Source organism: Bubalus bubalis, chromosome 2, assembly GCF_019923935.1.
Source record: "Bubalus bubalis isolate 160015118507 breed Murrah chromosome 2, NDDB_SH_1, whole genome shotgun sequence".
In the NCBI taxonomy this organism is placed as follows: domain Eukaryota; kingdom Metazoa; phylum Chordata; class Mammalia; order Artiodactyla; family Bovidae; genus Bubalus; species Bubalus bubalis.
Genome location: NC_059158.1, coordinates 35,671,871 through 35,698,748, shown reverse-complemented (window position 1 = coordinate 35,698,748; position 26,878 = coordinate 35,671,871). Strand labels below are relative to the sequence as shown.

At 45.3% G+C, this 26,878-nt stretch overlaps 1 protein-coding gene across 20 annotated transcripts in view; it reads right to left on the bottom strand.

The window, feature by feature from the left end:
• The window catches only part of TRERF1 (transcriptional regulating factor 1), a 210,015-nt gene extending 192,850 nt beyond the window's left edge, over positions 1 to 17,165 (bottom strand). For 5 of the 20 annotated variants that reach the window (XM_044929961.1, XM_044929960.1, XM_044929954.1 and 2 more), the window contains exons 1-2: positions 16,602 to 16,800; positions 16,085 to 16,169 (exon numbers count right to left, since the gene is read on the bottom strand). The gene's annotated coding sequence lies outside the window, so the exon portion shown is untranslated. The other 15 variants (XM_044929994.1, XM_044929997.1, XM_044930000.1 and 12 more) reach the window with 8 other exon arrangements.
• Positions 17,166 to 26,878: the final 9,713 nt, after the last annotated feature.

Genomic DNA, 26,878 nt, shown 5'->3' with positions numbered 1-26,878 from the left:
ACTTAAAAGGTAGGTAGAGATTTTAGTAGTTTCACAGGGGCAGGAAGACAAAATCTGGAGATCAGGGCCTATGAAGAAAAAGGGACCCTAATAAATACCCACATTACAAGTAAGGGCAAATCAGAAATACCAAGCTTAAATGAATCAAGGTGATACAGCCTGAGCCTCTATATTTTCCATGTAAAATGCCCAACATTCAGACAAAAATGACCAAGCATGTCAGAAAAAGGCCCAAACCAAGAGAAAAATACACTCATTAAAAATAAAGATATATTTTACCATAAATCAAATATTTCCAACAATAAAAACAAACTTAAGAAGTAAATAGATGAGTTTTATAGCAAAAAAAGAAACAGAAGGGATAGTCGATGAATTAGAAGATAGAACAGTAGGAAAAAATATTCATATTATAGCACAGAAAAAACAAAAACAAGCTCACGGGGCATGCAGGATACCATGAAATGGTCTAACACATGTACAGCGGTCTAAGAAGATGAGAGAAATAGTGGGGCAAAGTAATATTTGAAGAACTGCCCAAGACTTTTCTAAAACTGACCAAAAAAACACCAGCCCATGAATTCTAGAAGCTCTCCAAACTCCACAGGGCTCACACACAAAGAGTACCATACTTTTATGCACATCATAGTAAAACTGGTGAAAACACAGCACCAAAGGTGGGGGGAAATATGTTAATTTCAAAGGAGTCACAATAAAACGGACAGATGACATTTTAACAGAAATGAAGAAAGGCAGAAGACAATGGAATGATATCTTAAAAGGACTAATTCTATACCTGGTGAAAATATCCTCCAAATATAAAGGCAAAAATGACATTTTCAGACAAGCAAAAACTGAGAGAATTGTGACACCGGCATACACATACATATACACATAACAAGGGGGAGTTCTCCAAATAAAAGAAAATTAATCTGCGAGGAAAGCATGTATATGTTTTACAGGGAGAAATGAAGAACACCAAAAAGAGGAAATATGTGAATTAATCTAAAACACTGTTGACTTTTAAAAACAATGGGATTAAATTCTTATGATAATTTTACATTATTTTATAAATAAAATATTTACATATTTAATTTAAATATATACTAAAATATATCTATTTGACCTAAATTTATATTTGTATATAAATATATGTATTTTATATTTAAAATATAATGTATTTATTTTATTTTAAAAATATAAATGTATTTATTTTATATTTTAATTATGTTTTATATTATACTACAATAATTTATAGGATAAAATTCTTAGGAGAATTAAAATCACAACAAGACTTCAAAACGAATATAAAGAAGGTATAAGAGTCAAAGTGTTCTAAAGAGCTTGCATTGCCCAGAAAATGGTGAAATGATCACTTCAGGGTAGATTCTTAAAAAAAAAAAATACAAAATCACAGACAAAGCATTCAACTGTGCAAAGGTGTATCTATTGAAAAAAAAAAAAAGGAAAAAAACACCACTTTTTAAAACAGAGGTTCTACCTAGACGATGGAATGAGGTTCTACCTAGATGATGGAATGAGGACTGGTTTTCATTTTCTTCATACTTTGTGGCATTTTCAGTAGAACAACTTTTCCCCTCAATATCTAGTTTCATATAACACTAGTCAGTATTTTCTTATACTTGCAGGGGGTAAAAGTAGCCTTCATTTTCTTATAAAGATTTAAAAAGAACAAATTCCTAGAAAATTGGACCAAGATCCTGTATTTCTTCAGTCAATTATTAGCAACATTTATTCTAAGAATGCTGCTTGTCTACTGACCAACTATTTGACATATCCCGTGTCCTGGGCACGGAATGACTACTCATGCTAGGTTTGGTGAGAGACACCACACCTAAGTCCTTCTCGATAAGCACGAGGAAATTCTCACTTCACTTCTGAGAATAACTCGGGTCATCTGTTTGGTCTTCCATAACAGAAATCCAAAGAGCCTACTAAATTAACAAGTAACAGTCATCAAGCAAGAGGCAGTTCCACTCCACTTTGCAGCTAGGAAAAACTGAGCCCCAGAGAAGGAAGGCATATTGTTTACAGAATAATTCATGTTACATAAGAATGACCATTTTTTGAAAAACAGTAATATTAGGGTGGAGGGGATGCAGCATACTCTCGTATGCTGGTAGTAGGAATGAAAATTAATTTTATAACTGTGTGAAGTACAATTAGGAAATATTATCAAGAACCTTAAAAAACACCCACTCTCCTTAACACAGTAATTCTCCTTTCCAGGAATTTAGCCAAAGAAAACAATCCAAGATGTGATCAAAGATCTATGTATATCTATGTTCCATGATCTATGTTCATCAAAGCACTATTTATTGTATAATAAATGATAATATAATAAACAATATTAATACATAATAACAAATGAGAAGTAAGGTAATCTCTAATAAAAATGACTAGTTAAGTCAGGGGACCCAATGCCTGGTATACAGTATGTGCTACATAAATATATATTGAATACAGAATCCAAATAAGAGGATACTAAACAAGTATTTCAGAATAAAAATGTTTCCCAATAATATTTAATGAGCTAGATATTAAAACATATGCAAAATAACCCCATTATTACTTTTAAAGCACAATATCATAGCTAATGCTTCTTGAGAATTTACTCTCTGCCAGGCACAGCCCCAAATGTTTTACACGTACCATCTCATCTCATCTCAACCAGTCCTAACAAGTTGTTGTTGTTATTTCCAGTAACTGAAGGATCCTGGATTCAAACCCAGGCAGTCTGGGTTTGAACTTATATTAAGAACTTATACTCTTAATATACTCTTAGCCACTAGACTACACTCAAAAAAAAAAAAAAATACTGGATGGAAATTACTAAAACGTTAATAAGAACGAATTAAAGAGAACTTAACAACAATTTTTATTTTCTTCCTTAGACCTGCCGATATTTTCTAAATTCCCTATGATCACTATGTACTATTTACAGCCTCTTTCTCCAAAACAAAGTCTTATGAACTCTTTTCATTTACCATTTACACAATTTCAGTGAAAAAGTCTTAGCTCTAACAAAGCTTTGAATCATCTTTTTTTTTTTGGCCCTTGCAGGGTGCAGGATCTTAGTTCCCCAACTAGGGATTGAACACATGCCCCCTGCAACAGAAGCTTGGAGTCTTAACCACTGGACCACCAGAGAAATCCCTGAATCATGTCTTCTCCAGGCCTTACAATCAGGAGCCATGACATTCTGATCAGAGAAGAGGGACGAGCCTAGACTGTGGACTTCTATTCCACAAATACAGGTTATCCTCTGGCTGCTGAGGTGCTGATTTTTACATATATTCTGCTGTTAATCTTCCCAATGGCCCTACCAAGTAGATGTGACTATCTCAGGAAATGGAGGTTAAGGAAAGTGAAGTGACTTTCCCAAGGTCATGTACACCACTCCACCTCTGGTCAAAGGTCTGTCCACCAACCATCCCTCAAAATCATGTAGAACAATTGGGGCAGAGCTGAGAGCATGTCCAGGCCCAATCACTACATCCCTTGGTACCTCCATTCCCTCACTTGTATGATAGGGATAATAACGCCTTTCTCATAGAGTTGCTTTGAGGCTTAAATGAGGTAATATATGTAAACTGGTGGCGTGTATTTGCGCTTATTAGGGAGCTGTTACACTTTGAAATGCATCCTGCCCCCAAACATGCACAATGTGAGGTCACCACGGCCTCATCTACTGAAAGAAAAGAATCCTCTTATGCTTCTCTAAAGCCTATCATCCTGGTTCCCTCTTAACTATCTCAGAGACTGGACTGATCTCAGTTACATCCCAGGCTCCTTTTCAAAACTCTCTACACAGGCTTCTTCAATTTAAGCCCCCAAAAGTGTCCTCAGAGAAGAACCTGGCACAAGTCTGCAAAAACAGAAAGGCTGAAATCCCAGCCTTGGCGCCCTGCACTTCTACTCGGATTTGATCACAAACTGAGGCTTGGGATGACCCAGAGTGAGATGTTCCCTGGAGGGACATGAATAGGCGGGCATAGGGCGGCAGGGGAGGGGGAAAGAGGACAGCCACCAACCAAGCAGAGAGTGGACGGGGTTGGGGGAGGGTCCCAGTACACGGCAGGGGGCCTCAAAAGCAAAAGGGGTGCAAGGACCCAGAAGAAGAATTCTTCTTGCAGTCTCCTTTAGAATTAGAAAAGAGCATCTAAAATAGAGAGACACCCACTTCTCTAGTGGTCCAGGGGTTAAGACTTTGCCTTTCAATGCGGGGGGTGTGGGTTCAATCCCTGGTCAGAGAGCTAAGACCCCACAAGCCTCCATGGCCAAAAACCAAAACATAAAACAGAAACAACACTGTAACGAATTCAGTTCACTTCAGTTCAATTGCTCAGTCATGTCCGACTCTTTGCGACCCCATGAATCACAGCACGCCAGGCCTCCCTGTCCATCACCAACTCCCGGAGTTCACCCAAACTCATGTCCATCGAGTCAGTGATGCCATCCAGCCATCTCATCCTCTGTCGTCCCCTTCTCCTCCTGCCCCCAATCCCTCCCAGCATCAGAGTCTTTTCCAACGAGTCAGCTCTTCGCATGAGGTGGCCAAAGTACTGGAGTTTCAGCTTCAGCATCATTCCTTCCAAAGAACACCCAGGGCTGATCTCCTTCAACAAAGACTTTAAAAATCGTCCACATTCAAAAATTAAAAACAAAACAAAAAAAACTTTAAAAATAAATAAAATAGAGAAAGAAATGGTAGAAAGCCCTGACTTGGCAAGATGGCAATGCTACTCTTTCCGCATCACTGCCACAGCCCGGAAGTCCAGACCCTTAGCCCTCTTACGTCTGCACTTCCAACATTTTCCTAACTGCTTTCTCTCGGCCTGCAGGCTCAGCAGAGCCAGCCTGTCCTTCCACACCTCTCAGGGTAATTTTTCTAATACATAAATCTGATGTGGCCCCATCCCAAACCCATCAGTGACTTCTCCACTGCCGACAGGGTCAAGATCAAGTTCCAGACCATGGCACTGAGTTCCCCCTGCCCAATCCTTTGCTTATTCCTCCAGCCTCTTCGCCTGAAATGTCATTAACTTCTTTGTGCCAGGCCTCAGCTGGGGTCTAGGTATACAGTGATAAGCAAGACATGACACAGATGAACAAGACCCAGTTCATGCCTTTAAGAAGCTGAAAGTCATGCTGGGGAGATAGGTACATGAGGGGAACGCTGTAATCCAGACGGACAGGGAGACGGAAGTCCTGCCTGTCTGGGGTGTTTAGGGAATGGCTCTGGAGGAAGTGGGAGTGAGCCAGATGAGGGGCAATGGAAAGAACATTCCATGCTAGAAAAAGCCTCAGAACACAGTTTGACAGCACTCTCCTGACAGAACTTCTCCACTAGCAGAAATGTCCTACATCCATGCTTTCCAATATGGCAGTCACTAGCCGTGGGTGGCCACTGAGCACTTGACATATGGCTAGTGCAACTGGGGAACTGAATTTTAAATTTTATTTATTTTTAAATTAATTTAAATTTAACTGGACACAAATAGCTAATGGCGACCATGCTGGACGGCACAGTTCCAGAGCATTCAACTAAGGGTGATGTGAAATGAAGTTAGATGGGTAAGCCTTGAAACAGAAGTGGCACTGCAGTGAGGCCAGACTGTATGTGGCTTCCTATACTAATCAGGCTGTCAGCGGTCCCCTCCCCCTGGTCTAGCTGTAAGCACCCCTTGAACCCACACAACCCACCCACATACCACCTCTCTCTGAAGACTTCCCTCCTACTTACTATTTCTGAAGTTTTGTCTTTTTCTAGGGCGGCATCACTGTGTATCGTCATACTTCTATGTTCTATATATGTTCTTCTAACAGTCCTCCACTAGACTTTGAGCACCTTCTCTTACTTGTTCTAGTACATCCAGCCACAGGAACAATCCCAGCACACGGGAGATAACCAATAAATGCCTGATGAACAAGTGAGTTATCAGCAAAGGGACCATAGCCTGGCAGGTGTTGGGGGGGCGGGGGGAGGCGGGGCATTCACCTCTTCTAACAAGCCCCTAACTTGACCTTTCTTAGAATGCCAGCTCTGTCCAGGAGGGCACCAGCTCTCATGATCGCCCTGAGCACTTTACCCTTACTGATCATCAGCATGCCTCGTGGTGGCTCTATTTTCCCCAAATTCCTAGAATCTAGAGGCCTGTACAAGGACGGCGATGAACCAAATTTTAAAGGCAGCATGGCCTAGCGATCAGGAGCCAGTCTTTGGAGTCAGTCCTAGGTCTGGAGACCAGCTGGGCAACAGCCCCTGAATGTCCTGAAATGAGTTACTGAGCCTCAGTTTCTTTGAGTGTAAAGTAGGCATCATGTCTGCCTCTTACAACTGTGCAGATGACACTGACATTCGACGCGGTCCGCTCTCTATAAGCACAGGGGGCACGATAAAGCAGACACACTGTAAGCTCTCTATAAGCACAGGGTGCACGATAAAGCAGACACACTGTAAGCTCTCTATAAGCACAGGGTGCACGATAAAGCAGACACACTGTAAGCTCTCTGTAAGCAATAGCTACCATTCCTAAAGCCATGTGGAACCCTCACTTGGGTTCCCTGTGGCATGTGCAATTCCTGAGCCTCTCAACTGGCTCTTCACGATGCTCCCCCAGATGCAAGGGATATAATCCAATCTCTGACTCACAGCACACTTGCCAAAAATCTCCTCAAGTTCCCAGGAGAAAATTTATTTTAATTCCCTCTAACTTTAAAAATTAAACAGTCCTCACAGCATTTTGGGGTGGCAGGGGTGAGGACGGAGACCGTGAAATCCAACAAGCCGCTTGGAAAAGGTTACAAACTGATTGGAGAAAGAAAAGGAGAAAGAAGCTGGAGGGGGTGGGGAGGGATGGGGACAATCCCCTGAGTTTCTGCTATTATTGAATACCCCAACTCTCAAAGCAGCCCGGCAGCCCCCTCCTCCACGTGGGCTAAGCTCCGTTAATGAGAAAGCGGAGCTCTGCCTACATTACCACAATAATGATTTCCCCGTTGCATTTTTACATGCCTGCTGCTTTATCATAGCAGAAGTAGACATATATTTTCAATAAATCCCTTCTCTCTCCTTCCTCCTCCCCAACTCCAGCTCTCCCAGTAAATGTCGCTCCCTCCGCGCCCTCCCCCACGGCAATCCCAACCCCGGAGCACAATGAGTTCCACTAATCAAAACAGAAAGAAAAAGAAAAATGGAAAAATCACAGCTGCTGAAAAACAGCATTCGCTACAAGTCAAAGCCCTCCACATTTTTTCTGCAGGCAGCGTTTACTTCTTCAAGGACACAGCACCCCTCCCCTATCAGAAATCTTACGTAGAGTTGCTCCAAGGGGAGGGAGGGGGGGTGGTGAAGAAATCTAATATTCACTCTTTCCTATTTTGACTAAGCCAGCACAGACAGAAATATAGATAAGGCCTTGAATAACTGATTTAACAAAATGTCACTTATTAAAAGAGATGGGGGGATGGGGCCACATTTGCATTTGAGAGCTCAGTTAAACCATCCCACTAAAGCCTGCCAGGCCAGAAAGGCAAGGGGGAAGCAAACATTTCTCTGGTCTGGTCTCCTTCAGCGGCTGCAAAAGCTGACCCTGGTGGCATAGAGGCCGGGATTTCTCCCTCCACCAAGAACTGATGAGGAGAGAACCAGAGAGGCAAAACCGAAGCAACAAAGCAGCTGGAAGCATTTACAGCGTACTGTATTAACCAGCACCAGGCTCTGTGCTAGGTGCTGGGGGTGCAGAATTGAGTGGTGACCCAGTTCTGGCCTCCCCAGGGCAGTCTAGAAGGAGTGAAAGACACGCCCAGTGGTCAAGATGACAACAGTCCTGCAAGCCAAGGGCTGCAGGGGCCCAAGGGTATCCCCCCCTCCCCAACCCCCGCAGCCCACCCCACAGTTTGGCCCAGGACCAGGCACATGGAGCCCTCAAGAAAGACTTCAGGAATGAGGAGCCGCACTGTGAAACTGTCTGAATTCCATGCTGGTCTCTAAAGCAGCTCAGACCCTTCAAAAGGAAAGAGGCCACCAAATGTCCTTACCTACCCTGGCTCCCCTTGAAAACTCCTCAGCTCACATGTGTTCCCCCAATTAAAACACAGAAGTGGACACGTCCCAGCACTTGAAAATCAGCTCATTATGGGTAGCCTTCAGTTGAATTTTAAGGGAGTTGGGTATCTCCCATTGTGATAACAACAGAGGGGACTCAAACGACCCTCCTACTAAAACTCCTTGGGTATTGACTCCACTATTTTTTTCTTTTCCTTTTTTAAAAAGCTTTCAAAGAAGTGGGACTGGAGGTGGTTTCCCAAAGATGAGGACTGGCTCTCAGGGCAGCCTCTGTTACAGCCTCTGTTAAGACAAAGAAACCCTAGGGGCCCTCAGGAAGCCTCCCCAGGTAGCAACCTGTTCTGGGCCCAGTTGTTCAAAGGCAGAGCCTGCAGACTGAAGGCCAAGATCTCTATTATAGAAATGACCACGGAGGGGCCCCATAGAGGGGCCAGGGCTGAAAGTAGGAAGTCGATGAAGAATAGCCACTAGATCTGTTAAAGTCAAGTTTTTTGGCTTTCATCACGAAGCAGACTTAAAGCTATGTGCTACAGCACGAGCCAGACGATTGAATTTTTTGAAAAATGTAATGCCCAAAACATGCTTAAGTCATCTGAATATTTCCAGCTAAGGTCGTTGGAGTTCTAACCCCCAAATTCCCAGAGGATCTTCTTGGTTTCCAGGATCCTTAGCATTTATTCTGTACCACACCTCTTATTGAATACTATATAGCATTATCTGTTTGAGGGTACACAAAATTTGGAGGCCATTCAAATTCTGGCATTAAACTAGGGCTTTGGATGCTGGCTGGACATGTGACTCTGGGTTAATCACTTATTTATATTTTTTTCAATTCTACTTCTTTAGCCTCCCTTTCCTCGGCTGTAAAATTAAAGTAAAAGCTACCTCCTATGGTTGCTGCAAGACAGTTAAAAATAAGACATGCCTAAGAGGCTCTGGACCTGTAACATGCTAGGTAAACACTAGGTATTACAATGACGTCATCCACTTCCTCTCTCTCTCTGATTTCTCGTTGATTATTTTCCCTCTCTATGAAACCAAACTGATATCGGTTCTACTGATCTCTCATAACTGACAACTCGTGTTTATTTTACAAATACAGGAAGAAGTCCCCTTATCCACAGGTGTGCAAAATCTAACTTCTGAATCTAGGAGATGGGTACAGTGCAGTTCATTATACTAGTCTGTCTGCTTTTGTGTGTGTTCAAGTGTTTTCATAGTAAAAATTAATTCTAAAATATATAAATAAAGCCTCAACCTCTGAGGCAGAGGCCAGGGGTCTGATTAGTAAGAAGCACCAGTTACTTTTTAAAACTAGAAATGACTTTCCAGCATACACAGTAAGACTGAGTGCTAAGGACTGTTTTCAGGTAGACTCAGCTTTATGGAACAGTCCTCATTTGCAAAACAAATTCAGAAGGTGAATGAATCACTGCTAAGACCACTGGACCACTGCTGGTGTTCTTCCCTGGGTTCAAGGTTCCCCTGTACCAAATTCACAAAACAAGTTCATTTGGCCCTTTGAGTGGGCAGGTCTCAAATTCTATATATGGAATCAGACCGTGAACCTATAAAGACTGGCATTTCACAGCCAGCCCTGCTGATGCCAGCTTTCCGGCAGTAAGAGCAGTTTCACTGAAAGAAATCACAGAGGACTTGAAAACCCCAAACAGAAAGCGGCTCCCAGCAGGGAGCAAGAGTGAGAGTGGACACAGTGTACCGGGAGGGGGGGGTTTCAGCAGAAGCTTTGGAGAACCGAGGGAAGTTGTTCATTGGTTGTCAGGTTTCACATCTAAAAAGAGATCCGGCTGAAGATCACCGCACCTCGCTGCCGCCCATGTGCCACACCGCTTACAGTTTACATCGCACTTTGCGTACATTATCTGATTCCATCCTCACAACTCTCACAGAAGCGGCGGCAGATGGTATCACCTTCTTCTTACAGATGCGGAGACAGACTCGGAGGCTGACTTGTCCAGAGCCACACGACGGGGCTGAACCCCCAACCCAGATCTTTTGACTCTCTCCTCGCGCACTCACCTGCCAGACAGACCCCATCAATGGGGCCACCGGCGCAGTCCACGGCAAATTTTTGTTAAAGGCCACCTGAAGAAGAAACAACCCTTTCGCCTTTTATTTTTTATCCCTCCAAACGTATGACACCAGTGCCCACCAACTTTTGAATAGGGCTGCAAAGCTCAGATGTCTTTTCCCAATTATAGTTTTCAAATCAGCCTAACGCGAAGCTCAAATTACTTTAACTGAAGACTCTCTTCCCCAAGCGAAAGAATCCTGTCTTTCCTCTGTACTGCTCCGTAATGCAGTCAAATGTTCAGAAAAAACGCAGTACAATTTTCTGATGCAGTCTTAACCCTTGTCGTCTCTGGCTGGTGTCAAAGCCCGACCTCAAAGCCCCTGTCCAAGGGGAGTGGGACCTCAGCCTGGAGAGACAGAGCACATAGCTGCCCCAGCAGCTCCTCAGCTTTCCCTCACTGCCACCTTCACTCTTTCTGGATCTTCCCTCCAGGTCATCATGAAGGAAGTGTCCCTCCCTCCTCTCACCAAGGCCAGATCTTCCCCACAGACTTTCTCAAGGACTTTTGCTCAGGCTGACCCCACCCATTGCTCAAGATCAATCCCTCCCTCTCCCCGATCTTTCCCATCATCACACACATAGACCAGCAGCACCTGCAAACCCTTCCCTCTACACGCACATCCTCCCAGCTCCCCCTCCATTTCTCTGCCCCTCTTTCACAGTCAAACTTTGCCCCAAAGTTGTCTACACATGCTATTCCGGGGTTCTTCACCTCCTATTCCCCTCCCAACCTCCTCCAATTTTGCTCCCACCTAATCCATTGCTCCACTCAAACTGTTCTTTGCAAAGTCGCCAGTGGCTTCCATTTTGCCAAATCTAGTGGTGACGTTTCTGGCCTTAAATTCATGAAACATTTAACACACTCCTGGCCCAAACACACACACACACACACACACACACACACAGCCTTTTCTTATCTCTCAATAGACTCTTTAGAGCACCTCATCCAGTCTCCTGGATTTAAATACCACCCTTTGGCTGATGGTTCACACATTTTGATCTCCTGCCTGGCCATTCCTCTGGGGCTGGATGCTGTAACAGACTGCAAGCTTAACATGTCCATCTTGAATCTAACAGGCATCTCACACTTGGCAGTTCCCAAAGTGAAATCGCTTGAGTCTCCTCCCTGGGACTCTCCCTTGCCCCCATCTCAGCAAAGAGTACCACCTGTGTGTATGCAACCGCCCCCATCAGAAACTTCCTCTTTGGATTCCTCCTCCTCACCCTCCACCAGATCCATCAGCAAACCCTGCCCATTCTACCTTTAATGTGTGTCTCACACCCACCTGCTCCCCTGCATTCAACTCCTGTCACCTCCCCAACCTGGCCTGCTCCAAGTGCCTTTTACTGTGTTTCCTAATTTCACTCCTGCCCTCTCGACCAATACCATCCCCTTTAAACATAAGTTAGGGGATGTCACTTCCCATTACAAACTTTCAGTGACTTCCCACTGCCCTTCAATGAAACTCAAACCTTTCCAAGGCCTGGAATTCTGCAAGATCATTTCAAACACCCTCTCCCCCTCCCCCTTATCCACCTTGTCTCTTCTTAGTCCCACCCCAACCCCGCACCAAGTTCTTCCACATAGACTTCCTTGCTCTGCCTGATGCTCCCTGTCTTCCTCCACTCCCAATCCCCAGAGAGGCTTTTTGAGGCTACTTTAAGTAAGTCCAGGTCACTGCCCTCTGTGGTTTCATCTGAGCATTTATGGCATTTTGCAAGATATATTTCTTTACATATCTGCCTCCCCTCTGGACTGTAGAATAAATGGTAGGGTAGGGGATGCGTAGAGGAAGATGATAATGTCTCTTTTAATTATCAGTATATACCCAGAGCAGTAACACAGTGCTTAGGAAACAGTAGGTGCTCAATAAGGAGCTGCCAAATGTACGCATGAATAAACCAGATCCGGTTACAGCATGAAAATAACTGTTAACCTCCAGCCATTTAAGCACATAGGTTCTTTTTCCCCTTCCTCTCTATCAAAAAAAAAATTTTTTTTAAGTGTTACTAAACCAATAGCTCAGTACATACCTCTCATCCCCAGCTTGTCTTCCATGAGGAAAAAGCAAAAATCATCTTTCTTCAGTAAACTCAAATTTACCAGAAGTCCCTACAAGCAGCTGCTGTGAGAACTTAAACATTTTTAGACAAAATTCCAGAAGTTTTTTGTTGTGTATTTTCTTTAACCCAGAGGAAAAGTTTATTAAGAGAGCCATGGAATCAAACTTACATAACCAGGACTATATTATTCTTTAATATGCCACAGCACCCTAGCTGAAAAACACGCCAATATCTCCAGTTGCTCTAGCCTCCCCCTCCCCACAAAAGAAATCATCTAAATTTTAGTCTCCCCTTTATTTCATTGGTTCCTCTCTGATGTGCAAATTCAAAAATATTATTAATCCACGAGATTCCAGCTGATTCTCCTCCCTAAATCACAGTTTCATGAGGTCAGAAATAAAATGAGCTGAATTCAACTGTTTTTAGAGCAGGACAGTCAACACCCATCTCTACTGCCTGAGGTCTGAACCACTTGTCTGGATCCTTACTTCTCATGTCAATACTCAAGGTCAATAAAAACATCAAGAGCTTTTCCCTCAAAAGTGCCTGTGGTAAAATATACGTTATTGCAGAAGGGACAGTAACACAATATCATTATTATGAACCTTATCACAAATACATGACCAAATCCCAATTACCCACTTGTGAATTCTCCACAGAAAGTGGGTAAAGCCACACTGGGTGTTCTGGTCTCCCACTCCTCCCAGGACTACCTCCCCCTGCTGCCTGGGAATAATAGCTCAATTAACCTTAGATTTGACCAGGCATAATTAGGCAGGTGAACCAGTTGGCTGGAGGGGAAAACTTCCAAGATGAACTGAAATTATTTTCGGTGTCTGGGATTATATGCCCCACTCTTTATTAGCACATATAATTGGGAAATGCACTCCCCCCACCCCCCGCACCACCCCCAGCACTTTTTTCCCCCTAAGACAAAGTATTTCCTTGCATTTGACAGTCAAGATTATCAGGCCACTCAAGAGTCCTTGTTGGAATGCCAAGGTATAAATCCACTCTGTCCAGGAGAAGACAAAAAGAGAAGTTAATCAACGCCCAAGTCCATGAGGCAATCTGGCCGTTGGCCCAGGAAGAGACGGACTGTGGAGATCTCTTGAGACTTCTCTCCACAAGACCGAGTCACAGAATTTCAGAGACGGATGCAACTCTCGGATCAAACCATGCATTTTTAAGATAAAAATTCTAAAGCCCAGAAATGGTTAGATGCTGATAACCTCCCCACTTTTCTTTCCAGTGACGCTGTCCTCCTCACCTAAGAATCAAATCACCTTAAAAGTTCTTGTCATTTTACAAATACTGTAAACTGAGCCAATGGCTGAACACAAGACAATTTTACCATTTCCTGATTAATCAGCTTTATAGACAATTCTCATGCTTCTCCCCAAAAAAAAACAATGCTTTTGATTCTTAGGACCAAGCCACCCATCAGAGCAGGAGAAAAAGAATTTTAACTAAGTCTTGTTTCTGTGACCACATATTTTATTATATAAGCAGCAAAGAACACTACAGACTATCGCCTCTTTTACAATGAAAGCTCCTACCTCAACAAAAACCACAGGCCCAAGTGGGTTAAAAGAGGCAAAACTGAGTACTTTCCACACAGTTCATAGAACAACTGTTTTCACAGCAAGCTCACATAAACGCTATGTGATATTAACACATGCCTGCTATGTGGAAGCCTGCTTACCAAGCTGTGAAAAGACCCATGCTTACTATGGAACCCACAAAATTAATCTTCTCAGTGCTCATAAAGCAGAAGGGAAACGCTTTTTTTTGAGATGTCAAGCAGGCTTCTTAAACAATTCTTTGGCGAAAATGGACATGCCTAAAAGGGCGGAGCCCAAAGAGGTGTGTCACTGCCTGTATCAATTCCTATAAATCAAATCCTGACAATATTTTTAAAAGAATGAATTATGATTCATGGGCCTTCAAACCTTTATTACCACAAGAACATTCTCAGAAGAGGGAAAAAAAGCTCCTGTGACTTGATTAATGGCCAAAGCAAGACAATAAAATAAATCTCATAAATTAAAAAAAAAAAACTGAATGACTGCTCTTGGCTTCAAGGGTAGACATGTAAATAATTCCCCTTCCCTGGGATAAACACACATAAAGATTTTGTTTACCTTCCCAGCATATACATCAACCAGACTCAGATTTTCAGCAGGGAAAAAATAATAGCTAATTTGTTTAACGAATGCCTAGTTAGGAACACTTGATAAGTAGCAATAATATTTAATTCCCAGCTAACTCAACTCTCAAGCTGCCAAATATCAAATTCTCAATCTGGAAATCTGATGACAGGAAGGAAAGAAAAAAAAACAACTCTCCATCAGTAACATGTACAGAGCTCATTTTTTTAAAACAGATTTTTTTTTTCCTGCTAGTATTGAGCTTGTCTACAGAACTGCAGAAAGCTTAACCAACTTTAGTTAACCACATTGCTTACTGTTTACTCCCTGACTCTTCTAAACATGTCTTGGTTTGAATCCCTGATGCTAAAATTATCCTGACCAAGTTAAAATTCCTAGCATATTTATGGTGGTGATCATTTCATAATGTATAAAAATACTGAATTGCTATGTTATTCAACTAAAACTAATACAATGCTGCAAGTCAATTATACTTCAGTTAAAGGAAAATAAGGAATAAATAAACCTCCCAGCATAATAAAGGTACCTGACAGCCAAAGACCTACAACTCATCTGCAGAAACCAGTAGGCTGAGGACCAGGAAAAGAGGCACAGAGAAGCAAAGAGGGCAGGTTAACTAGTTAAGCACTGACTACTCCTCCTTGTTATCCTTCCACTGAGCACCAAAACCACATTTTCCATCACCAGACTGTTTTCCTGAGACAGTAAGTGATGCAGGAGGTTGGTACCAGTTGGGACAATGTAAAACTCCTTTCTTAAAGCTCTGCTCCATGGCCTGCTAAAAAGTGCAAACAGCCGGCATTTTTTAAAGAACTCTTCAGCCATCCCTGGATCCGTCATTCCTAAGCATCGCTTCCATGCACTTCACGAGACAGCCGGGGCCATGCTGTTAGCAACCCGCTTCACCACGTTCACTTGCCAAAGCCGCGTCTAGCGTGGGGAAAGAGTTTCCACAAAGCTGGCTCTAACGGGCCAGTCGAAGGCACACGGACGAACCAGAAGTCATTTTCTTTTAACCTAAGGATGGCAGGCGCACATGCTCCAGCCCAGTGCCGGCCAGAGGCTGCCCGCCAGGTGCTCTTGGCCTCTGCCAGTGAATGGGTGGTTTTGTGCTGTTTTTTAAATATCTATTTCTTTAGACCACCAGCAGTAACTTCCCAGCCTCCCCGAACTGAAGTTGGGGAGTGAAGGGATAGGTTTACTCCCTTATACATTTCTCCCATCTGGGTGGCCACTTTAACTTCTGGGGAGTACCCAGCCCCCGAAGAGCCCACAGGAGCGTATACATACACATATGCATCATGTCAAAAACCCCAAAAAGCACATCCCTAGAGTCCTGCGGTTTCTTGGCTGGAAGAATGAAGGCCTTATAACAGCACAACCTTCAATTGCAAGCTTCACCACCACCATCACCCTTTAAGCTGGGGCTGCCAATTACAGCGCCCACCTCACCCCTCCCCCTTTGCTGGGATGCTGTGCAGCGCAGAGAGGGGAGAGGGAAGAAGGGAAGCAGAGAAGGCCCTGCGAACATACTGAAAGTAAAAAAGAAGGGGGAGACGTCTCCTAATCCATCCCCCCACTTTTTCCTTCCCCTCCCCTGTCTTCTCACATAGCATCCCCCAACTAATTTTTTTTTAAATGTAACTTAACAAGCTTCTTGCCTACCTTGGCTGTTTCTGCAACAAGTGCATAGGCAATCCGACAAGAAGACCAGTCTTCGCCTGGGGGGTGAGATGAGGGGCGAGCAGAGCTGATGGAGTAATTTCAATATTAATTTATGTCAGAGCCGCCTTCTCGAAGCGCTACTCACTTACAGTACTGCCCTTAGCCTGTAAACAAATATCGCTCCGCCAGGAAACATACTCCCCAGATGCAAGCCCCTCTCCCCAACAGGGAACCTGGCCCTTCGCCCCCCTCCACCCCACCCCCCGCCACCCAACAGCGTGCTTCCCCACCCCGGGTAGGAAGCGCTGGGTTTCCAAAGCACCAACCCAGCAGCTCCGCCACCACCCCAGCAAGAAACTTACTCGGTCCGTCTACGCCTCCACCCTCCCTTCAGGAAATCTACTCTCCATATGCATTCAGCCTCCCCGCAGGAAATCTGCTCCCCCCTCCCCCCTTCTGTATACATGCACCCCTCCCTCTCCTCCTCCCCACGCGCCCTCCCCGGCCAGAAACTTACTAGCGAGCAAGCGTGCAGGCTCTCCCGATCCTGGAAACTTACTCCCAGATATAGCGCCCGCCAGCCCCCTTTCCCGGCCCTGCTCCCCTTCCTGCCCTCCGCCGCAAGCAACTCCAAACTCTCTGCATCCAGCCACTCTCCCTCCCCGGTGGAAATTTGCAGCGCGGGGCCGCGCGCGTGCATCCACCCTCCCCTTCAGGAAACTTACTCCCCATCTGCATGCACCGCCTCTCAGCCATCGCTTAGAGGGAAGGGGGTGTGCTAGGGAGACAGAAATACATATGTATCTCTCGCCCCTCCCCCGGCCGCAGCCCACTCGGGGCCGAGCCGCGGTAACCTGGCCTTACCTTTTGCATTGCTCCCCACCCTCGCCCCCTCCCTTAACCCTCCTTATCCGCTCCCCGGCGCCCCCCTTTTTTCACCCATTACCCACCCCTAGCAACCGTTCCCAAGCTCCTCTCGGCCTTTTTTTTTTTTTTTTTTTTAATCCAGGATGCAAATTCCTCCCCTGTCAGCAAATCGACTGTCAAATTATTTTCTTGCAAAAGGAGAAAGGCGGGGGGGTGGGGGGGAGCAGAAGCAAAAAGGAGGGGGGGCGGGGAAAGGGAGAGAGAGGGACAGAGGAGGGGAGAGATATCCCTCCGCAGAGCTGGGTCTGGCCGCGGGCGGGGAAGCAGGAAGTAAGGTGTCCAGCGCCTCGGCCGGCGGGTCCTCCGCCGCGGCCCCCGCCCGCGCCCCCTTGTCCCCCGGGGCGCCGCGCTCTGGCGGGCGCGGGCCGCCCGGCGCATTGTTCGCAGCCTCCCCGGCGATGCGCTGTCGACCTTATTATGTGTGCTCTGCTTGTGCGTGAGATTGCACCTTTTGTAGGCTGGGAAGACTCTGGACGAGGATGGGGCAGGGGGCGCGGACCAAGTTGCTGCCCCGCGCGGGACCTGACAGCCCCGGGGTGTGGCAGAGTCTCCGACGAGGCCGGAAAATCGAGGCCCGGGAGAAGGCGGCGTGGCCGGGGAGCTGCCGCTCGAGACCCAGACCAGTGCAGGATTGTTTCCTGCGTAGCCGTCCCGGTTATTGTAACGCGCTTTGCAATCTAACGACTGGGCTTTGGGTTTTCTGTTTATTTTTTAAGGGGCTGCAGAGATGCCAAGGTCTGGGTGGGCTGCGAGGAGACGGTCTGCGCCTACCCACCACTGCACCCGGCCTCGATGGGGCTGGGAGAAGGGCTGAGGCTCCCGGGAAGGGGCTGGAGGTTCGCGAAGCGCGCGGCTCCTGTCCCTCCGCCCCTATGGGGGCGGGGACGGGGTGCTGCAGTCGGCGCTGGAACGGCAGCCCTCTGGGGAGGGGTCTCCATCTCCGCTGCGCAGCAGGCCGGGGAGGGAGGTTGCCTAGGAGAGGGGCCGGAACCGGGCGGCGGAGGGGAGGGGAGGGGGCGCGGGTGCCGCCGCGGCGCGCGCTCGCCCCTCCTCGTGCGCCATGACTGTGGAACGTGGTGCCGGGGAGGAGGGCCGGCCGCCGGGGGCCGCCCGGGGCTGCTCGGCATTGGTGCGGAAACCCGAGCCGGGAGCCGCTCCTCGCTCAGTCTCCTCCTCCTCCTCTGCGGGGGAAACCGCTGCACCCGAGCCGAGAGCAGCTGCGAGCAGGGGGCAGGGCGCGGGCTGAAAGGCGAGCCAAGGGTTCAAACCTCGGCGGCGCCAGGGGGGCGAGAGCCGGACAGCCCCTGGTCCCTCAAGGGCGCAGCCGGCCTTTCGGTCCATCCTGGGACGCCAGCCTTTCCAGGAGGCTTCACGAGTTCAGGGAAACGTGAACCAAAGATGGTTGGGTGGCACAGACCACCTCGAGCCGCGTAGGGGGCATCTCTCTCGTTGAGGTCCCACAAGACAGCGAGTGCTTTTTGCTCCGGAGAAAGTTAAACCATGCGTTTTTCACTATGGGAAAATCGTTGCGCCCGTTCCCCCCAAATCTTCGGGCAGCATAAATAAGGTGCTCCCGCTCCCCGGACCTTCGCCACTGTCCCCCACCCCCACCCCCACTCGGGCGCCGGGTGTGGACAGGGCGGGGGAAGGCTATATGGGAGCTTAAAGCATGAGGTCATGGGCAGAGAAGGCTGCTGCCAAAAGCGGCCGAGGTTTTTGTGTATTTTGAGGGGTAACGGTTCTCCATCTTCAGCAGTGTTGAGTTCTCCCGCATAACCCTATAAATTCTGGGGCACCTGGACCAGAGAGCCCCCGAAAGAAGAGGGGGCTCTGCGCTCTTTTCATTCTATGAGCTTTTGGCCGGTGCCCTACCCTTTTAGGGAGCCCTTCCATAGAAGCAAATAAAGTCGAGGGACAGCGCACAGTGTCGTGGGGTTTGAGAAAGATTCTGATTCCTCAGTCGTAGGTTATCTTCCAACCGGATTGCTTTCTGCGATGGCCTCCTGCCCCCCCTCCGACCCATTCTTCCTAAGTGTCCAGAAGAATCTTCCTACAACTCCGGACTACACTCCTTCAAACCCCTCCCATTTGCTCTTAGAATAAAGCTCCGAAGCCCCCGCGCGATCTCGCCCCTACAGACCTCCACTCTCACGGCTCCTCCTCCTCTACTGTAAGCAGGGTAGTGCTTCTTTGTTCTGTGGCTGGGGGCGGGGGTAACCCTTCCCCCTCCACCTCTTCTTACTAACTCCTGCTAGACCTTCAGACTCGACTCAACGTCACTACCTCCAAGAAGCCTTCCTAAGGATACAGTCTCAGCTCTAACTCCCTCAGAGAGAAAAGACCCACCCTCGACCTCGCGGCAGCTGGGCTGTGGCCGAAGCTGGCCGCAGTGGCAGCCCTTTTCCAAGTGGAGGAGGAATAGCCAAGCTTGAGCGCCATCACTGACTGGGGACCGGACCTCCTGGGTGGGAGTTGACGAGGACAAAACCTCAAAACACCCTGTTTCCTCAAGAGACCTAGGAAAGGCAGCGGCAGTACCGCCCAGAAACCTCAGCTCCACCACCTCCCACCCCCGGCACACACCCACACTTGTAATGCAGGGAGAGGTCTTTTAATCTAAAACTCCTCCCTGGGGCAGATAAGGAACCTGAGACTTGAAGGGAGTAAGTAACCTGCCTAAGGTCAGTGAGGAAATTGACACCCTGGTCTTTCTTGCTCCTAAGCTAAAAGGAAGGATTGGGGACCTAAAGTACTGCTGCTGCACAGCCTAGGATGCCCGCGTTGCCTTCCAAGGACCCCTACATGCTTAGCCCACTACCAGCAGAGGGGTAGTAAGCCCAATGGTTAGCCGGGCAGGCTCTGACCTTATTAGGCAAGTTACTTAACCCCACTTGGTTCAGTTTTTTGCTTGTAAAATCAGAATAATGGTACCCGCAGTGTAGTGTTTTGTGAAATTTTTATGAGTTCGTACATGTAAAGGCCTTAGAACAGTCTAGGCAAGTTCTTGGTTACTTGTGAGTGGGGTTTTTTACCCTCTCTTCCCAAAGACTCTAGAAAATCAGGGCCTCAGAGTCTTACCATCAAAAACTGCCTAGGGCCTAGTAAACTTTGACAGCACCTATAAATGCACAGATAGTACACATTACAAAGGATTTAGTTAGCCAACAGATTCAGCTCTCAACAACCCCAAATCTGGGAGCACTGGTTCTGGACTTTTAGAATGAGTGTCAGAGGGAGGGTGACTAAGGTTAAAATATTACCTGGGATCTTTGAAATCAGTGTCAGGCTGAAATAGTCCCATCCTGGTGCGAAACCTGCCTAAGATGACAGAAGCCTTCCCAGGGCTGCAAAAACTGTAAGGGGACAGGAAGGGGGTATAGCTCACTGGTAGAGCACATGCTTTGCATGTATGAGGCCCCGGGTTTGATCCCTGCCACCTCCAGGCATTGGTTCTGTTTGGGGGCTTCACTGGTGGCTCAAATGGTAAAGAATCCGCCTGCCAATGCAGGAGACACAGGAGATGGGAGTTTGATCCCTGGGTTGGGAAGATCCCCTGGAGACAGAAATGGCAACCCACTCAGGTATTCTTGCATGGAGAATCCCATGGACAGAAGAGCCTGGTGGGCCCCAGTCCATGGGGTTGCAAAGAGTTGGTCACCACTAAGCCACTAACACTTTCACTTTCATTATTATTATTATTACTATTATTATTGTCATTAGATCTTAGTTTTCCCATTCTCAGCATTTACCCCATGATAAGAGAGGGTTGTTTTTTTCAATGAAATTCATTTTCTTGGAATTTGTTTGATGCATTTATAATGGTTCCAAATTCGAATAAACACTGAGATGTCTCCCTCCTTCCATCTCTACTCCTAACAGTTTTCCCTCTGTGGAAGGTCCAAAGACATGTTCAACTGTTGTCCAGCTGAGGTCTCCGGAGAACTCTTCGGACGCCTATTTAAATTTTTATGTCCAGGGCTTTCTTCTCCAATTCAGGCAGAATCAACCCCCTACTCCCAACCTCTCTACCCCTTCAGACTCAATCCTAAACAGGTTTGTAGTAACAGTGATGAAGCACCACTCCTGGGCTACTGACAAAAGCAGAAAACTTGTTTGTGATTCTTTCTCCTCCTCTACACTAGAAATAATAGCTAAGGTTTACTGAGTACTTTCTATGTGCCTAGCACTATGCTAAATTCTATATGTGCTTTCTCCTATTTTATCAGCCCCAAACCATCATCATTAACCTTATTTTACAAATGCAGACAGAAGAGGAGGATCAGAGAGATTATGTAACTTGCTCCAGTTTGCATCCAGGCCAACCTGAGCCCAAACACTCCCTTAACCACTAGGCCTTTTGCCTCTCTCCAATGCAGGAAAAACCCTGGTAGCCTGAAGGGGAAGGAGTGAAAAAGAGTTTGGGGACTTAAATTGTGGTTAGTTGCACAGTCGTGTCCGACTCTTTGCAACCCCACGGACTATACCCTACCAGGCTCCTCTGTCCATGGAATTCTCCAGGCAAGGATACTGGAGTGGGTTGCCATTTCCTTCTCCAGGGGATCTTCCTCACCCAGAGACTGAACCCAGGTCTCCTGCATTGCAGGTGGATTCTTTACCATCTGAGCCACCAGGGAAGCCTTAGGCAGATCTTACTTCAAATTCTGGGTCATGCCCTAAGCAGTGAGAACCTGGAAAGATTTCTTAACCTTTCTGAGCCCCAGTTCACCCACCTATGAACTGGGACCATACAATTCTTCCTTGGCCAAATGAAGTGAAAGTCAAATGCCTGTGAATAATGAGTTTTAAAAGGCATAGTAAACCAAATGCAATGTTTAGATCTTGTGTGGCTGTGATTAGAATAAACCAATTGTTTAAAAGACATTGTTGAGACAATCAGGGAAAGAAAATGTCGACTTGATATAGATGTAAAGAAATTATTAATTTTTGTTAGACTTGATGGTACTGTGGTTATGTTTTTTCTTGAGTTCTTATCTTTTCATGCATAATGAAGAATTTAGGATGAAAGTTGTTTTGGATTTATTTTCAAATACTCCAGGCCTCTCTCCCAAACCCATAAGATAAATACAATAAGATTAGCAAAGTTTGGATAATTGGTGGAACTGTCTATAATACTGTTTATCCTACTTCTGCTGAATGTTTCAAATAAGTCTGAAATAAATTTAAAAATAAAATAACTATTTTAAAGCACTGAAATTTAAAATGATCAGGCTTATTTAATTACTATGAAAGGTTATCAGTAACTATGAACTTTTTTTAAATTGTTGAAATAATACAGTAGTGGCTTACAGGAGATAGGTAAAGATGGCAATTTTGTCACTATAAGACATTTGGAGCAACTCCTGTGTCTGGAAGGTAAACCAGGGAAGAGGCAGAAATGAACATCACAGAGAGCAAAGTAGACAGGTGATTGTTAAGCACCCTCCCCCACTTAACCACACAGAGAACAATGTACAGGAAAGAAAATGGCAGGAATGGGTGATGGAGGAACAGGCACATTAAAATGGGGGGCCAATTTTCCCCCAAACTGTATGTCTCCATAGAGCCACTTCAAAACTGCATGGATTAGGAATCTGATACCTTGGGCAAAATTCTCAACTCTGTGCATCAGTTCTGTCACCCAGTCCAGAAATGTTGTCCTGAGTTTCCTCATTTGTAGCTTGGGTATAAGACCTCTCAGGCCCTTCCAGCCATCCAGACTAAAAGTCTAAGCAATTCTGTTGTTGGCTTTCACAAGAGAAGGCTCATTTTTGTGGCCACACTGGTTATTTGCCTAGCTCAAGAACAGACCCCAAATGAATGGAAATGTAGATGATTCTCAAACAAATGAAATGTTTTAGGCCCAATGAACATTCTGTGTATTGTTCTAGGAGTAATTTTTCTGGGCTCTGGATTTAAACAGTTGGATTTTTTTTTTCATATGACCCCGTTTTGAAATGAAAGTTTGTTCTTGAGAGAAAATTTGCATTTCAGAGAAAAGATGAGACAATATATTTGGTAAATCTTCAAAGAAGTGAACTTTTCTGTATAATACTTTATATTAAAGGTGACTGTTCAGGAGAGTTTCTTAAAAACTGAGACTTTCCTGGCAGTTAAGTGGTTAGAGCTCTATGCTTCCAATGCATGAGGCTTGGGTTTGATCCCTTATTGGGAGCTAAGATTCCACATGCGGAGTGCATGGCCAAAATTTTTTAAAAAGAATAAAAACTGGGAAAACAAGGCGTGGAGAAATGGGGAGAAAAACATGGAAATCCCACTTCTGCTTCCTGCTCTATCCAAGGCTCTGAGATGCAACGTGACCAAACCAACGGACTGTGTGTGTAGAAACCATCAGTGTATACTTTAGGAACGAGTGATACTGCTATATTTAAAATGGATAACTAACAAAGACCTACTGTATAGCACAGGGAACTCTGCTCAGGTAACCTGGCAGCCTGGACAGGAGGTTGAAGGAGAATGGATACATGTATATATATGGCTGAGTCCCTTCACTCTTCACCTGTAACTATCACAACGTTCTTAATCGGCTATACCCCAATACAAAATAAAAAGCTAAAAAAAAAAAGAAAAGAAACAAGTGATGGATGTAACTCCCACAGTTGTTGAAGAAGGCTCAGTGGTCAAGGGCAAAAAAGCCTGTGGCAAGTTCAAGCAGTGAAACACAAGAGTTGTAGAGTATTTCTGAAACTCGTGTTTGTTTGCCACCAAAGCAACAAAAGCAAAAAGTCCTGGCATAAGAGGGCTTATGGGACTCCCATTTTGAAACTAATAAGATAGCATGATATGTTGACTGTCACCTTAACCCCCAAGTCTGTTAAAGACGGTGTTGAGAGAGCAGGCCTTACTCAAGACAGGAGGCCTAACTGGTTTTTATTTAGTAATACTAAGAGATTGCTATCTCAGGCAAGTTTCTAGCCAGAGAGAGAAAATAGGTTCCAGACTATGAGACGGTTCTCAGTTTAAGTCTTATTTCCAAGAGAGAGGAGAAAAAGCTAGCATATTTGGTAGATTCTGTATCTGGTACCAAAAAAAAAAAACCAACACAAAAGCAACACATTGGTTGAAATTCCTGCTAAAAATTCCTGCACCTGCCTAGAAGGCATGCTTGGGAGTCACACATTTCAGCTAGGGTACCAGCCCATGGTGAGTCCGACTCAAGGGTTATGGTGGTGGCCCCCGCTGGTTCGCAAATGAGTGGCTTTTTTCGATATAACGTTGAGGAAGAAAAAGTAAGTGAATTTCCTACTGGAGATGCAAATCTACTAAAAAAGTTTTAAATTGCACAGTTTTTGAATCTAAATATAGATCACAACTACTGTTCCAGGACCCCCCAGTGGAGTCACAATTTTTTTTTTTTTAATGGGAAAGAGAACCCTTAAGACCTCATATTAGAAAATTAACCTGGCCGGCACACTTCAACAGGTAACAGAGGAGCATTTCGGGTAAGAACTGTTTAAAATAGTGTGCAGTAAGGGCGGGCTTCGTGTACATGCAGCTTATGTAGTCACGTAAGACCCTGCACTTAGAAGGTCCCAGCACTGTTCAGTCAAGATGGTGATGGTGCTCGCCATCTTGAAATTCATTGTGGTTTTTGAACGAAAAGTTCTGCGTTTTCATTTTGCTCTGCACCCTGTGGTTTAGATGGTAAAATCCTCTGCTTGCAATGCTGGAGACCTGGGTTCAATCCCCGGGTCAGGAAAATCCCCTGGAGAAGGAAATGGCAACGCACTCCAGTATTCTTGCCTGGAAAATTCCACTGATGGAGGACCCTCGTAGGCTACAGTCCATGGGGTCGCAAAGACTCGGACACGACTGAGCGACTTCGCTTGTGCAGGGCTTAGGGAAACCAGGAACAGACAACGTAGCACCAGAGGACTAAAAGCAGTGTGGAACCTTAAACAAACCCATAAGTCAGAAAGGGCAAGAAAGAGAAATATCTGGAATACAGGGAAGGCTGTTGCTGAAGTCATGTGTGAGAGGGTTACACAACATTAGTGACTGTCTTCTGTAAGAACACAACACAGAACACACCCACAGTCAACTGGCAGCCTGCAAAGAGCACTCTCTGCCCCTGCCCTCTGACCTCCAGCACGTGCCTCCCATTGGCTGAACCCTACAGGAAGTCAGAGACTCTGGAGCCTATTGAAATCCGTATAGGTCAGCCTGCCGGGCCACAGGATATGCTGGGGGAAGGTAAGAGTGAGTTTGGAGAGGGCAGAAAAGAGCCAGCTCAGGACTTCTATCTGAAATTTTCAGGATCATGGTTAAGAGTAAATAACACGGAAATGGAAAATTCAAACAGTGAGTTTCAATAATTGACTTTGTGTTGATTTTTTTTAAAGGATAGTCATTTGCTAGGCATCGTGAAGAGGGTCTTACATACTTTCAAAGGAAAAACGAGGTAGTCCAAGAAATGTTTTTTTAAAAATCAGATGTTTGAAAGAACCATCGTTAAGTGAAGAGAGAAGCCTAAGATTTCAAAATTTTTAGAAACATTCCAGGCCCCAAAGTCGAATTTTGTAGGTAACACCTCACCTTTACTTCTCTCACGCTTAAACCAACATCATAACAAAAAGGTACCTTTGACAGGCACTGGATCCCAAGAATTGCAAGGACCATTAGGGTTCGAGAGATTCTTTTCACACATGAATAGCTTGTACAAAGGGAGTTCATTATGCTGACTTGTAACCATTCCGACTACTCAATTCCTCTAAACATTTTTAGACTATTCAGATCACTTTCAAAAAAGTGCATATCACTGATTAATTCTCATGCCACTCAGAGTTCTTAACTATTCAGATATGGGCTAAACTAAATTTATCCTTTATAATTTCCTTGAAAAACAAAGATTTTTGCTGCAAATGTGAAGAAGACTGCAGGGACACACTTCATCTCTTTTTTAAAAATTGAGGTAAGAGTCACAGAGCACAGAATTAAGCATTTTAAAGAGCATAGTTCAGTGACACATCTGTGTAGTTCCAAACATTTTTATCACCCCAAAGGGAAACACAATACATGTTAAGCAGTCACTCCCCACCCTTCCCTTCCTCTAGGGCCTTGCAACCACTTACCTGCCTTCTGTCTTTAGGTTTACCTATTTTGGATATTTCATATAAATGGAATCATATAAAACGTGACCTTTTCTGTTTGGCTGCTTTCACATAGCAATGTTTTCAAGGTAAATTCATGATGTAGCATGTGTCAATACTCATTCTTTCTTATGGCTGGGTGATATCCCCTTATATGGGTATTAATATTTTTTAATCAGTTCATCAGTTGATAACATGTGAGTTGTGTTTCCAGCTTTTGGCAATTGTAAATAATGCTGTGGTGAACATGAGTGTATATGTACTTATTTGAACCCAGGTCTCCCGCATTGCAGGCGGATTCTTTACCAGCTGAGCCACAAGGGATGTCCAAGAATACTGAAGTGGGTAGCCTATCCCTCCTCCAGGGCATCTTCCCAACCCAGGAATTGAACCAGGGTCTCTTACCTGCAGACGGATTCTTCACCAGCTGAACTACCAGGGAAGCCCTACTTATTTGAACACCTATTTTCAGTTCTTTTGGGTATACACATAGGAGTGGAATTGCTGGGTCATATGGCAATTCTGTTTAACTTTTTGAGGAACTGCCAAATTGTTTACACAACCTTTTAAGGGAACTCTGAAACCCTTTTAAAAGCACGCATTTTACAACCACAGAGTCGGACACGACTGAAGCGACTTAACACCAGCAGCAGCAGTGAACTCGTAATACACACTTTTTTTTTTTTTTTACAAAAATAGCCTCAGAGTGCTCATCAATAAATCCAGCCTGAAATAGAAAATGAAATTAAGTCAAAGAAGA